Here is a 15,398-nt window from a genome sequence, read left to right as displayed (position 1 = left end):
CATGTCGTGTAGTAGCCTTTAAATAAATACAACCACAGCGATTTTGCTATTGAGAAGTGCTCTCCTCATTTTTGAAAAAATGTTGAATTGATACCTTTTGACGGGAAGGCAAAAATGGACAACCAGGAAGATAGTTGACATTTCCAGAGATTTTAAAGACAACAGAGAAGTGTAGTAATAACTTTTTTTTTTTTTAGTTCTACGATGGGAAAAACAGTATGGCTGCTCCGGCCTTACATATTAGAACATTAACTAGGAGAGTCTTCCAAATTTATACTATATACTTATCATATAGTTACATAGTTACATACTTAAATTGGGTTGAAAAAAGACAAAGTCCATCAAGTTCAACCCCTCCAAATGAAAACCCAGCATCCATACATACACCCCTCCCTACTTTTAATTAAAATTCTATATACCCATATCTATACTAACTATAGAGTTTAGTATCACAATAGCCTTTGATATTATGTCTGTCCAAGAAATCATCCAAGCCATTCTTATAGTCATTAACTGAATCAGCCATCACAACATCACCCGGCAGTGCATTCCACAACCTCACTGTCCTGACTGTGAAGAACCCTCTACGTTGCTTCAAATGAAAGTTATTTTCTTCTAGTCTAAAGGGGTGGCCTCTGGTACGGTGATCCACTTTATGGGTAAAAAGGTCCCCTGCTATTTGTCTATAATGTCCTCTAATGTACTTGTAAAGTGTAATCATGTCCCCTCGCAAGTGCCTTTTTTACAGAGAAAACAACCCCAACCTTGACAGACTACCCTCATAATTTAAGTCTTCCATCCCTCTAACCAGTTTGGTTGCACTAGGGGGCCCATTTACTTACCTCGAGTGAAGGAATAGAATAAAAAAAACTTAGAATTTCGACTTAGAATTGAACGATTCGAACTAAAAATCGTTCAACTATTTGACCATTCAATAGTCAAAGTACTGTCTCTTTAAAAAAAAACTTCGACCCCCTAGTTCGCCACCTAAAACCTACCGAAGTCAATGTTATCCTATGGGGAAGGTCCCCATAGGCTTTGCTATCTTTTTTGGGTCGAAGAAAAATCGTTCGATCAATGGATTAAAATCCTTCGAATCGAACGGTTCGAAGGATTTAATCGTTCTATAGAACGAACTGCGATATTCGAAGTCGAAGGATTTCAATTCGTCAGTCGAATATCGAGGGTTAATTAACCCTCGATATTCGACCATAAGTAAATTTGCCCCTTAGTCTCTGCACTCTCTCCAGCTCATTTATATCCCTCTTAAGGACTGGAGTCCAAAACTGCACTGCATACTCCAGATGAGGCCTTACCAGGGACCTATAAAGAGACATAATTATGTTTTCATCCCTTGAGTTAATGCCCTTTTTTATGCAAGACAGAACTTTATTTGCTTTAGTAGCCACAGAATGACACTGCCCAGAATTAGACAATGTGTTATCTACAAAGACCCCAAGATCCTTCTCATTTAAGGAAACTCCCAACACACTGCCATTTAGTGTATAACTTGCATTTACATTATTTTTGCCTGCATTTATCAACATTGAACCTCAATTTCCAGTTTGTTGCCCAGTTTTCCAACTTAGACAAATCAATATGTATATATATATAATAAACAGTATATTCATGGCTCTTGTGTATTATGTTTTATATATATATATATATATATATATATATATATATATATATATATATATATATATATTTTTTTTTTTTTTTTTTTTTTTTTCAGATCTATTTCATTTCCACAACTTCTTCATTTGTATTCATTAATCTTGATACAGAAGTGAAATAACATCATCCTATATACAATGCAACCAAGTGCATGGCTCACTGTATTCTTGAAGGTGCTTGTAAATTCCTTTAAAAAGGATGGTGTTTATTGTGATGACCCAGAGGTAATAGTAGCTAGTATAGGTACAAGAACCTACTTTAGTGTTAGCCACGCTAATGTTTAGTATCCATACTTACAGACTGATTGGCTTAAAATGCAAATCAAAATGTTCCATACAAATTGGGAGTAGTTCAGGGACAACAGAAAGTGGCATGTCCACATATGTTTTTAAACATATACACAAATTAATTAAACGAATAATACATTATATTGCCCCACAAACAAATCTTTAAAATTAACAAATAGTCGTTCTCCCCAGTTGAAATCCAAAGTTTTTGTTGATTCTTAGCAATTATTATGCATGCTCCAGGATGTATGCAAAAGTCTCTACGCCAATGCATCCTGACATCTCCAATCAGTCTGTGAGTATATCTGGATATCAAAGTCAGCGTAGATAATACTAAATTGGGTTCTTGTCCTACCTATACCTGCTATTACCTTTCTGGTCATCACAACTACACTGTTGATGAATCTGATGAATGTGTGGCACAATGGGTGTTGATCTTTATGGCTTTAATCAGGGGTGATCCTGGCCCCTCCGCCGCCTGAGGCAGCAGCAGTTGCTGCTGCCCCCCCTCCCCCAGAAATTCGCTCTTAAAGTACCGGGAGCAGCATTTTTGCTGTCCCTGGTACCTAGTGGGGCGCTGCCGTCTGAGGCGACAGCCTCAACTCGCCTCATTGGCGAAGCACCCCTGGTTTTAATCTATAAACTTTTGGTAAAATTATTTCTGAATCTGACACGTGTGAGCATGTGACACAAGGGTGTGTAAAAAAACCACTAGGCTATATTATTTGTATTTTTTCTTGGTAATTTTCTGCAACTAATTTTATTTCATGCTGTTTTTTTATAATAGGTAAAGCAATTAAGACTTCAGACTCACCCCACTCCCTCCACTGGATATCGCAAATGGACTGCAGAGGATTCAGAGTGCCCACAATCAAGGTGGCTGTACACTACTTCTGCTTATTTGGCGAGATTGCCAAATGAGTGGATTTTTCCCACCAAATGCCAGGCAATATCGGGCTAATCCGATTATTTGGGCCTAGGGACGAGACAGGGACAGCATAAAGTAGTCGATTCAGTCCTCGATCACAAGGGAAAACCAAGCCTGCCCTATCGATATCTGGCCGATATTGGCAGCTTAAATCTGCCCGTGTATGGCCACCTTTATGCAGAGCTCCTCAAGCTGCAATTATCCAAAACCAAAAAAGAAAAAAATTGAGGACACACCACCTCATATAGTAAAAATCACTGTTTATGCTGTTTTTTAACTGAAAATATTCTTCTCTAAGATAATTTCTCCTCCTAAAAATATGTAATATTTCCTATTAATCTGTCTGAATCATCTAATTCATCTGCCTGTCTATTCTGTTACCAGCTGTTTCAGCATGTTGCTACCACGTTCCAGCCAGCAGGTGTAGCTGCCGTTCTTCAATAACTGTTACTTTAAACATTTTACTGCAGTTTTATCATTTTTGTAAGGAGTCAGCTATGCCTTATTTTTATTATTATTATTCTCTATGTGGCGTTGATTTATCCCACAGCAAAGATTATTCATCACTGACATCAGCCCCTGCTCCAGTGGAGCTCCCAGTCTAAGGTGTAAGCTATTGGCAGGAGTTCCAAACACTTTTAATTTTACTTTTAGTTTTTGAATTATTTGCCTCTTTCCAGCCTTTAAATGGGAGTCACTGACCCCCATCTAAAAAACCAATGCTCTGTAAGGCTAGAATGTTTTTGTTATTTCTTTTTATTACTCATCTTTCTATTCAGGCCTTTCCTATTCATATTCAAATCAATGCATGGTTGTTAGGCTAATTTGCACCAGGCTGCTGAAACGGTGAACTGGAGAGCTGCTCATTAAAAAGCTAAAATAACTCAAAAACCACAAATAAAAAATGAAAACCAATTGCAAACTATCTCAGAATATAACTCTATACATAACTCCCAACTGTCACATTTTTAGAGGGACAGTCCCTCTTTTGACAGCTCAACCTGCAGTCCCTCATTTGTACCGGAAAGTCCCGTATTCTCTGCACTGAACAGCCAAAAAAAAAAACAATGTTTCTAACTTAATTGGCTTTTGGCAGAGAGCCCAAAACAGCCAAAACAGAAGTTAAGATACATTTGTAACAATGCAAATGTATCTAGATAAAGCAAAAAAGTAATTGTAACAATATAAGATAACAGGTCCCTTTGGGAAAAGTTAGACTCACAGCTTAAAGTGCAATTCACCTTCATTAGCAAAACTGTAATAAATGAAAAAAAAAACACAGAAATATGATTAAACTCTCATAACCTGCCAAATTTTGTAAAATGATCATGGTAATTAGGGGATGTGGTCACAAAAAATGGGTGTGGCCAAAATTTCACCGCGCTACGCGCCCCAACATTTTTGTTCCTCTTTTTATTTCAAAAATATTGGGAGGTATTCTCTCTATACCATACTAAAAGTTATTGTAAAGGTGACCAACCCCTTTAAAATAGAACAGCAGCGGCGGTTACATCTATGGCTACCTTTAGACTGGTGTACCTAGGACCCACCTGAGAACCTGATATCAAGGGCTCTTTTATCAATAGTGAGCCCAATAACATTTTCTTTTTACTGAGAAAAAACCTGATGCCCCCCCATCTGGGAGATTAATTTACATTTTTTTGCAGACTCCCTGGGTTCCCATGCTAATGTGCGACATTGCATTTCGCAACTGCCTTTTCCCTGACTCCTAATCTCTCTGTTAGGATGTGGCTCCCCAGGCACCTGATATCAAACATTTCATTTGAATGTAAAATCTACAGATTTATAGCAGTCCTTGATTTTACACTTGGGAATACATTACAGAGCATGGAAACAGTAGAGAACTTAGTTCATGTACTGCAGAAGGGGTCAATATCTAGGGCCCGATATCCAATTAGGTCAGTCCAATCTCTTATCCAGATTGCTCAAGACTTGGGATTTTCCGGATAAGGGTTCATTTGCTGGCTTTGCCGGCATCGACAATTGTGCTCACAATTCTGGAACATACAGGGAAAAATAAAATCTAATTCCTGGATAGGTGAACCCTACATCTGGCTATGTTCTATCTAAACCTGTTCATTTTGGGATTGTTGGTTTCCTGGGCAGTGTGGAAACCATGATTTGATGGCCAATAGTATCCATAATATGATAATTAGTGATGAGCGATACTGTGGAAAAATTTATGAAACTGTGAAAAATTTGAGAAACACATTGAAGTCAATGGCCATCAAACATTTTTCTCGTTCCAAATGCATTAAAGCAGGGGTGCCCAAAAGATAGATCGGGATCTACCAGTAGACCTTTAGCTTGTGAGCAGTAGATCTCAAGGCACTGTCACCAAACATATTGCCTAAATCACTCTCTTATTTCATGATTTTCATTCAGATATTTTTATGTTAAAGTTACATAAGAATCAACATCATATTTAAGTAATATTTTCCATGGAATAGAATGGTAACAAAGCTTTTATGGATGTAGAGCATAATGGGACAACATCACTAAAGTAGACCTCACATTAGTAAAGTATGAGTGCTTCTGCATTAAAGTCAATGGGAGTTTTTTCTTGTGGCAACTTTTTTTTGCCTCTGCAACTTTTTTGTCCATATACATTAAAGTCAATGGGTGTTTTTTCTTATGGCGAGTTTTTGTCCAAATGCATGAAAGTCAATGGGCATTTTTTCTGTCTACTTCGGGTCCTCTTTGTTCCCTTCGGCAATTCACTGTACTTTTCGTGCATGCACAGTTGCTTTGAACTGGAAGATGGAGCTTCCTTACAGATGAAGACAGAAGATCCGGAAGATGTCGCCCATGAGCTCCGCTGCACTGATACAATGCATTCGGGACACTTTCAGGGCATAATGAAGTATGCAGAGGGAATTAGGGAGGGGGACTGTCTAGGGCAGTGATCCCCAACAGGTAGCTCGTGAGCAACATGTTGCTCCCCAACCTCTTGGATGTTGCTCTCATTGGCCTCAAAGCAGGTGCTTATTATTGAATTCCAGGCTTGGACACAAGTTTTGGTTACATAAAAACCAGATGTACTGCCAACCAGAGCCTCCCGTAGGCTGCCAGTTCACATAGGGACTTCCAATAGCCAAAAACAGCCCTTATTTGGCACCACCCAGGAACATTTTTCATGCTTGTGTTGCTCCCCAACTGTTTTTACATCTAAATGTTGCTCACAGGTGAAAAAGGTTGGGGACCCCTGGTCTAGGGTAATAGTTAAGGGCTTTTCTTATTGGGGGGTTTAGTTCTCCTATAAAAACTATAAAAAAAGAAGACCAATTGCAAAGTTGCTAGGAACAGGGCATTCTATAACCTGCTAAAAGTTATCTTATAGGTGAACCACCCCTTTATGTAGCAAGGAGACAATTTTTTGGGTCCCAACCTAGACGATCACTTCCAAATCTGTACCCCAGCAACTGAAAGTCATACACAGATAGGGCTGGTCACTAGAATAGTCAGAGCCAAATTTTATGTCATGGTAGCTATGGACAAACTCAAATTGTGCCATTGTGAATAAATATTGGAATGTTCATGTGAACGGCAGCCACACAGAGAACAGAAGCTTGCTCAAGGTCACCATGTTGACTTTCTATTGCAAGGTGTTTGCTAAACAGCTCACGAGCCTCATATTTAGTCCGACCCTATCTTTCACTTCAATCTTATTAGCATTAATGAGAAGCCTAGCAACGACATCCACACACGTTAGAGGAGATAAGCAAATAAAATGTCAGCCCGCTACATCTTTATTGTCTCCATCAGATTCATGTTTATACAAAAGTACAGTTAGTTTTGCAGCTTCCAGACTTTAGAATTGTAATGTTTTTTATACATTATGGGATTAATCGAAATCTGAGAGCAATTGACATTTTTGTTATTCTGTTGCCTACTGAAAAGTAGCATCAGACCCATGTGACATTAGGACCAATCAGCAATCAGCAGTTAATGCTAAACCGTGGAATTACAGGTTGATTTAGAGCAGAGGTCCAGCTCTGTTGTTAAAGAGGAGGTTCACCTTTAAGTTAAAGTATGTTATAGAATGGTTAATTATTTTCAATTTTATTTTCAATTTTAAATTTAATTAAAAATAATTTTAAATTATTTATTTTTATAGTTTTTTTTTAGTTATATGCCTTCATCTTCTGACTATTTCCAGATTTCAAATGGGGAGACACTGACACCATCTAAAAACCAAATGCTCTGTAAGGCTACACATTTGTTGTTATTACTACTTTTTATTACTCATCTTTCTATTCAGGCTCTCTCCTATTCATATTCCAGTCTTTTAGCCAAATCAGTGAACAGTTGCTGGGGCAATTTGGACCCTAGCAACCAGATTGCTGAAATTGCAAACTGGAGAGCTGCTGAATAAAATGCTAAATAAATAAAAACCCACAAATAATAAAAAATGGAAAAAAAACAGAAAATTGTCACGGAATATCACTCTCTACTCTCAAACAACCCTTTTAATTATGATGGGAGTTGAGAAAAAGAAAATTGAAATAAGAAAAAGCTTTAATGGATGGATAACATACATTCATTTAATTTTTCTCAGAGGCTCCAACAACCGCCCCATCATTTGGAATTCGGTGCCTGCCATAGGAAAAACTTGAGAATGGGAAATGCTCTTGCACAATGCCTTATGAGTGCAGGTATGGTCTTGCTTGTTTCTGATGGGAAGAGAGGGTAAAGCAGGGGGGGGGGTTCGTTCCTGAACATATAGCTAGAACACTAATAAGGACAAGCTATTTTTTCTCTGTTGGACTTTATGGCAAGAAGGATAGTACTATTCTGTAACCATTAACAGAAACATACTAAAAAGTTCCACATCCCTTTAAGGAATTCTGATTTTTATAGTTTTGTTTTTATTTCTAAAATGTAGATTTTTAAGTTGTTATATTGGTGCCTAATCCTGCGCTTTTAGAAAGAGTCAGCAATTCACAATGGAACTGCTTTCAGATAAGATATTGTTTCTCCTATTCAATGTAACTGAAGGCGTCACAGTGGTACTTGGGTTTGTACCATTGAGTGCTATTCTTATATCTACCAGGTTATCTGGTTACCTTCCCATTTTTTTGCTGATGGGCTGCTGGGAGAAGGGGATGATATCACACCAACTTGCAGTGCAGCAGTAAAGAGTGATAGAAGTTTATTAGAGCACATGACTGGGGGCACCAGGGAAACTAACAACATGTCTAGCCCCATGTCAGATTTCAAAATTAAATATCAAAAAGTATTTTTGCTCTTTTGAAAAAACAGATTTCATTGCAGAATTTCTGCTGGAGCAGCACTATTAACAGAAATTTTCTAACCAGTCCGATCGACCAAACGACCGATCTCCACCGGACGAAAAATGTTGGGACTCTCCACACACGGTCTGAATATCGTACGAATCCTTGATCGGATCTTTCTGTCTATGGCCAGCTTAACACAAGATAACAGCTCCCTGGTAGATCTAAGAACAGAACTAAATAGTAAAAGCCAAGTCCCACTGAGACTGATTCAGTTACATTAAGTAGGAGAAATAACAGCCTGCCAGAAAGTAATTCCATCCTAAAGTGCAGGCACAAGTCACATGACTGGGGGCAACTGGGAAACTGACAATATGTCTAGCCTGATGTCAGATATCAAAATTGAATATATCAAAAAATCTGTTTGCTCTTTTGAGAAACTGATTTTAGTACAGAATTCTTCTGGAGCAGCACTATTAACTGACGTGTTTTGGAAAAAACATGTTTTTCCATGACAGTATCCCTTTAACTTTTAGTATGATGTAGAGAGTGATATTCTGAGACCATTTGCAATTGGCTTTTATTTTTTTTATTTGTAGCTTTTTATTCAGCAGCTCTCCAGTCTGCAATTTCAGCAATCTGGTTGCTAGGGTCCAAATTACCCTAGCAACCATGCACTGATTTGAATAAGAGACTGGAATATGAATAGAAAGATGAGTAATAAAAAGTAGTAATAACAATACAAAGAGCATTTGTTTTTTAGATGGATGAGTGACCTCATTTGAAAGCTGGAAAGAGTCAGAAGAAAAAGGTAAATGATGAGACCAATTGAAATGTTGCTCAGAATTAGTCATACTACAACATACTTAGGGGCCGATTCACTAACTTCGAGTGAAGGATTCGAAGGTAAAAAACTTCGAATTTTTTTGGGCTACTTCGACCATCAAATGGGCTACTTCGACCTTCGACTACGACTACGTCTTCGAATCGAAGGATTCGAACTAAAAATCGTTCGACTATTCAACCATTCGATAGTCGAAGTACTGTCTCTTTAAAAAAAACTTCGACCCCCTAGTTCGCCATCTAAAAGCTACCGAAGTCAATGTTAGCCTATGGGGAAGGTCCCGATAGGCTTGGCTAACTTTTTTTGGATTAAAATCCTTCGAATCGTTCGATTCGAAGGATTTTATCGTTCGATCGAAGGAATTATCCTTCGATCGTTCGATCGAACTATCTGCGCTAAATCCTTCGACTTCGATATTCGAAGTCGAAGGATTTTAATTCCTAGTCGAATATCGAGGGTTAATTAACCCTCGATATTCGACCCTTAGTGAATCGGCCCCTAAAAGTTAACTTAAAGGTGAACCACCCCTTTAAAGTCTCACATGACTTCTGCCTCCGTTTGGTTTGGCCATTTGTGCACATGGCTTGTTATAAAATAAGTTTATTTTTGTTCTTAATTTCGTCTGTTCCCTAAACCTTCCTTTTCCTCTGTTCAGACAATGAAGTGTGTCTGCAGAGAAGCAAAGACTTGTGGCAATGAAGGAATCAGCATTTGTGTCAAAGTCAATGGCAAACTGCAAACCCTGAGTGAATGTGAGGCCGGGATCTGCAAGTGCCAGGGGGAGAATGCTATCATTGTCAGCATAAGTCCTTGTGATATATAAGGGAATAACGTTTCATGCTTCATTTATTATACTGCCATAAAGGATGTCACAGCAGCTCAGCAGAGCTCCGCTCAGGAATCCATTCGTGCTTAGAAATTGCCTCTGAAGTATTAGAGTTTTCTATGGAAGAAATCAAATTCTGATGCTGAAGCGATGCCATGTGCCTTTTGTAGATTTTTTAATCACTTTATGAATAAAATGTAGGTTTACTGATCCTTGTAATGGTTGTAATGATACCCTTGGTGCCTTAAACAGGGGAAAACAACCTTTCACCCCATTACCAAATATTCTATAAACCAATATCACTGAGTATTCCCAGGCAACCCTTCACTGCTTTAGTCCCCCCTTTTATTGCCTTGTATTATTAATTCTGTATTCTGCAGTCAAAGGCCTTTTCCTTTATATAGGAGAACTAAAGCTTATTTATTAAGTTATGAAATTATGTTTTGGGCTTCTGTAACCGCTCAAGGCAACCACAGCCCTGTAGCAGTAAAGAACTGTGTCTCCAAAGATGCCCCAGTAGCTCCCCATCTTCTTTTCTGCTGATTCACTGCACATGCTCTGTGCTGCTGTCACTTACTGAGCTTAGGGACCCACTCACAATATACAGTACACATAGAATAGAAATGTCACAATATAAAGCTGATTAGTAATTAATACAGATAATTACTACATGGCAGCACAGAAACCAGTGCAATTAGCATCAGAATTTAATAATCAGCCCTGTAGCATCAGCCTATATTACAGATCCTCATTTTCTGCTTGATAATTAGTGACGAGCCCTAAGCTTAGCTTCTCAACAGCTGCTCAGAGCCCACTGAACATATGAGTGTCACAGACACTTTCCAAGATGGTGACCCCCTGTGACAAGTTTGAAGTCCTGGATCATTGCTGCTATTGACAAGCTGAAACTTTAGGCTGGTGCAATAAGTGCAGTATATAAAATATCGCATTTTTAGCCATATTATTTTTTAGGATTTAGTTCTTCTTTAAAAAGGAACTGTCATTCATATAAACATGCCCCCATACTGTAGTGGATGCTTAGTTATTTATTTTTACAAATTATTTTTTATTTCTTTCCCTTAGATATTTTGAGCTTTACATGGTTAATTAGTGTGCTTCCTCAACCCAACATATTTTCCAACAGCCAAACCTAATGCTGTGTGCTTTGCAGATTCAGCCAATTAGACAAGGTGAAATCTGTCAGTGACGCAAAGCATGATTGTGTTAGTTGTCGTGAGATGGAAAAAGTTAGGTTGAGGAACCCACTATTAAATTGTTGGAAATATAACAAGTAATGTCTATTTGTGAGTAGCTACTGTAAAAAAACCCTGTCTGACGTAATACTTAAACTGGCCATATATGTATCCCTAATATACAAAATAGGAGGTTTGTATCATATTTTCAGCATGCATATAATGACTGTTTGACTATGTACCATGGATATCAGTCACTTCATTGATCAGACCAGTTTGAAAATGTAATCTCCTGATGGACAGTTTGTGGAGGCACAACCAATAAGAAAAGTAGCCGCAGCTCCTCTTCACTTACTGCTGTTCTCATAGTTCTGGTTGTTGGTCCCAAGAGAATGACAAAAGGTAAACATGCTATGTGTCTATTTTGGCTATTTGGTTATGTACTATATGAGATCAGCCCAGGTATGACCAGTGTCGGACTGGCCCACAGAGATACCAGGAAAACTCCCGGTGGGCCCAGGTGTCAGTGGGCCTCTTGCTTCTAACCATTTGGCCTATTTCATGGTCATTCCCTATGTCTTTATGGGAACAAAGAGGTTTAATAATGGAAGAATAGAGTATAGTATGTAGAGAAAAGATACTAGTAGAATAAAGAGGGTGAGTGAGTAGAGGAGGAATAATAGTTTGGAAAGTGGGCCCTCAACCTACGGTTTTCTGGTGGGCCCCTGGTATCCCAGTCCGACACTGTGTGTGACCACCCTTAGTAAATGGAGTAAGCCCATGCTTCTGTCAGGGAAGCACACTGCCTGTGAAACGTAGTAGGTAGTATTATTTTCCTGGGCCTTGAATGCTTTGGTACTCTAGTGCAGGACTACAACAGTAAGAAAGTTGATAATCAACTTTTCATGCAATTAAGGGTGCACTTTGGCTAAAATACCTGATAAATTTCTTCCGACATTGCACCTTGCCCAATATTTGTTTCTTTACATTGGTCTGGAAGGTCACTGCTTCTCATTCACAGGGCCAGAATTAGAGGTAGGCAGAAAAGGTAGCTGTATAAAGTGCAACTGCAGGGGAAGGGTGGGATGATATTTTAAAAAAATATACCCAATAATTTAGTACATAATTGCTCCTTTCCTGGTTTACTAGTTCCTGAAGGGGCAAGTGGGAGTAGCAGCAGGTAAGCAACCCGGGAGGATAGGAGTGTTGTGTTGGGGGGAGGCGACTTGGGTGGTGTGTGGAACGTGGGTAGTGTAAGGGGGGGACTTGGAAGGTGTGGACAGAGGACTGGGGTGGGGGGATGGGGTGATGTGTAGGACTTAGGTATTGAGTATGAGGGACTTAAGGTGGCCATACACGGGCTGACAAAGCTGCCGATATCGGTCGTTTGGACCAATTTGACAGCTTTGATTTTTAACCGACAAACGCTTTGGAGCCCCTTATCGTATCGTAATTCGATCGTTCGAATTACCCCCCATATAGCCATGCTGTTAGTGGTATATCGGGGAAAGGAACTGGGGTATGCGTTAGTGGTATGCGGCCAGGGAACTGGGGTGGTGAGGACACAGGACTGGGGTGGTGTGGATGAGGAATGGGTGGTATGGACAGAGGACTGGGGTGATGTGTGGGACCTGGGTAGTGTGACAGACAAGGGAAAGTTGTGCTCACCACTAATTTTTAAAACCACTAGGCGGAGGCTGTGACCACCTGGATAGTGTGGTCATCTGTGGACAGGGTCTTGGGTGATATGAACAGGGAACTGGGGTGGTGTGGATAGGGGAATGGGGTGGTGTGTGTGGGGGACTAGGGTCACAAGTGGAAGGGGGGCTGTGGTGGTGAGAGATGGTGAGAGGCAGGAGGGAGGGTGGGGGCAACAAGAGGTACTTGCGTTAGGCTCTGTCAATTCATTTAAATGTAAAGCATGCCTATGGTAGATACTGCACGTAAAATTCTGACATTTTTCTACTAGCTATGGAATTTAGAAACAATGTATGTTTTGCAATTTCATATCTAATCAATAGTTATTTCTTCTTTTGTTCCAGCAGAGGTCCTTATATAACCTTGTCAGAATTAGAATAACCTGCCATAACAATGACCTGCCTATGCATTGTGTTAAGTATTTATAGAAGAAATTAAATGTACAGACAGATTGAAAATTAGGTATATTTTCAGATTTAAGGGCTTAATGCAATTTTAAATGTTCAAAGTAATTTCCCTTTATATATTATATATATATATATGAACACTGACTTGCTGGATTAGAACAAAGTACAGGATCCCAGGGGAATGAGCATTGACTAAGAATCCTTCTAACCAAGTGGAATTATACCCTTCAACGTGGTAATTTCATTCTTTATTTCTGCTATAAATGGAAGCCTACAGTACAGGAATCCATTTGCATGTAAAGGTCACAACAGCGTGGCGCTTGGAACAATTATGCAGATGGAATAAAATGATAAGATTCTGGTGTTTATCACCTTTTTAACAATGCGCTGCTTTTTGTTTCCAGCTAAAGAATTCACATTCAATTCCAGCTTTGTTTCCATAGTTCCATTAATACTATGATCAGACAGGACAGCTTTGCACAGCACAACAGCTAAAATAATGCTCAGAGGATAGATGAGATATACAGAATATGTATTTAGACTGAAAAGAAGAAAAATGCTCTGTAATTCAAGTTTACTGCAGTTCAGCCTGAAAGAACATTGGCTGAGTCTCTAATTCTAATATCTGTATATAATTACCCATGCAAAGGATTTGCTAAAAGATATTCAGCACTGGCACTTAAATAGATAAGGTTTCAATCACTGTTACACAAGACAAATAATTCTCAATGTGCATACATTCATACACATGTATAGAACATCCATAGGATCGTTTGTAAATACTGTGGTCCACCCCTCCCAAGTGATGCCCACTGCAGTCTCTATACAACCTTTGACTAGTTCAGCTTGACCCAAGTGTAGTCTCTAAAGGCCCCATATACAGGCAGATATAAGCTGCCAATCAATTAGGTCGGCAGATTATTGCCCAGTGTATGGGGACCTCAGTCAGGCTTCCCCCAATCGATATCTGGCTGAAAGTCAGCCAGATGTCGATCGGCCAGGCTTAAAAATCCATTTGGATTGAGGACCACATTGGTTCGTTGATGTGGTCCTCGATCCAACCACCGTGTTCTCCTTGTAATGATTCAATCGTTGGACCCTAGCGTCCACGATTGCATCAACCCGAAATCGCCCTCCTTGAGGTGGGCGTATCTGGGAGAGGTTCACTTGTTTGGCAACCTCACTGGACGAGCGGATCTCCACATGTATGGCCAGCTTTAGCCAGGGGTCCCCAATCTTTTTATCCACAAGCCATATTTAATTATAAAAACAGTTGGGGAGCAACACTAGCATGAGAACATTTCTGTGGGTGCCAAATAAGGGCTTTGATTGGCTATTTGATAGCCCATATGAACTGGTAGCCTACAGGAGGCCATACACCTATGCAACCAAAACTTTCCTGCAAGCCTGGAATTCAAAAATAAGCACCTACTTAAAGACCACTGGGAACAACATCCAAGGGGTTGTGAGTCCCAAGTTGCTCATGAGCCACTGGTTGGGGAATCCCTGCTCTAAGTGGATCAAGGAAAGGAATATCAGACTGGATCCTGGATCGGTAAGATTGTATAACTGTTGCACAAATAGTTGACAGAATTGCACAAATTACTAGCCCAGTCTTAGTGTGACTGTACAGAAATAAAACCAGTCAAACCAACTAAAGTTTTCAAAACAAAACAACTGATATCCCTGGTATACGGATCATTCCTTGGAAATGCCCTGAAATTGTCCCTGTGCCAGTAGAAAGAAAAGAAAATGAAAAGAAAGAAGTAAAAAAGGTTAAGAATAAAGATCTGTTATGGGTATGGGTTCCTTTGCAGCATTATTTTTAACCTTACTTTGTGACCACTTTCAATAGTATTATTTTATTGGTTGAACCAGCACTTCTTTGTTAAATTAGAAGGATAATCTTGCAATTATCTCAAGACAACTTTGATGAAAGTTTATAAATTAAAAATATACCACTGCTGAAAAGGAACTGTACAAAGGTTCTCATGTTTATTGTTGGGCAAGTTCAGTAGACTGAAACTGATCGATTTGAAGACAGTTTGACCTATGACATACATTTTTATCAATATTTATAATTTTAAGCCTCCAGGATTCTTTATCCCAGTGATCTTTTTTAGTTTTAATATTGATGATGTTTGAATCTACCTTCCCGGATTTGATATCAAGGATGATTGTTAGCATGGATTCAATGGAACCAGTTTCTCCATAACAACATGGGACACCCAAGATGGGACACCAGAAGCAAATTCAATAAAATAATTTAAGACCTGGAATGCA

This window comes from Xenopus laevis, chromosome 1L (assembly GCF_017654675.1).
Source record: "Xenopus laevis strain J_2021 chromosome 1L, Xenopus_laevis_v10.1, whole genome shotgun sequence".
Lineage (NCBI taxonomy): Eukaryota > Metazoa > Chordata > Amphibia > Anura > Pipidae > Xenopus > Xenopus laevis.
The sequence above is the reverse complement of the archived record's forward strand: the minus strand, read 5'-3'. Positions refer to the sequence as shown.